The following is an 899-nucleotide window of genomic DNA, read 5'->3' on the forward strand; positions in this document are numbered from 1 at the left end:
ATTAGAGCTAAATGAATTATACTCTTTCACTTTATTTTGATATTTCTTACAAAATCATCAAATTTTTTTCTCATAAATATTATTATAATTAAACAAAGTCACCTAATATTTAAATTATGCTAATATTCGCGTTTAATAATTTATAAATATATAATGTGCCAAACGTTGCTATAATTTTCCTCAGTGGTGTCGCTAGGGAGAAGGCGCACCCCCTGAAAAATTTGAGTAGCCCCCTGAAGCAAATTATTTTTTTTAATGGCTCCTTAATATACCATCCCTGAATGATTTCTTTTATAATTACATTAAGTAATATATAGATATAATTTTATTATTTAGAAATTAATAAGACTATTTAAATTTTTATTAAATGAATACTATTTAAATTATTAAAGTAGATTAATACATACAATTATATTTTCACTGTGTCAGCTTGCAATCAAATTCTGAATTAAAAATATAATATCAATAATTCACTAAATATTAATTTAGCCTTAACAGTTGAAGTTTAATTGACTTTTATTATTTAATTTATTATATAAACCTTATTAAATAAATATAATCATATATTATTTGAAAATTAGCAAATTTAATATTATAAATAATTAGCCGAGTTCAAAATGACTAATCAATTGTATATTTATTTTTAAATTTTATTATCATACCTATTCCTAAAAATATTTTCAAGGTCCAAATAAGTATAAGATTTTTTATAAAAAGTAAGTAGACATATAGTTGATAATCCTCTACTATATACAGTTGTTTATAAAATATTAGATAAAATGCCACTTTTATAGACGTATTTGACAGTTATATAATATATTACAGTTAATATTATAATAAATTTTACTAATAAATGGTTTTGATAATAAATATAGTAACATTGCTACAAGTATGTAACG

Source organism: Gordionus sp. m RMFG-2023, chromosome 1 (genome assembly GCF_954871325.1).
Source record: "Gordionus sp. m RMFG-2023 chromosome 1, tfGorSpeb1-WG-v2, whole genome shotgun sequence".
NCBI lineage: Eukaryota > Metazoa > Nematomorpha > Gordioida > Chordodea > Parachordodidae > Gordionus > Gordionus sp. m RMFG-2023.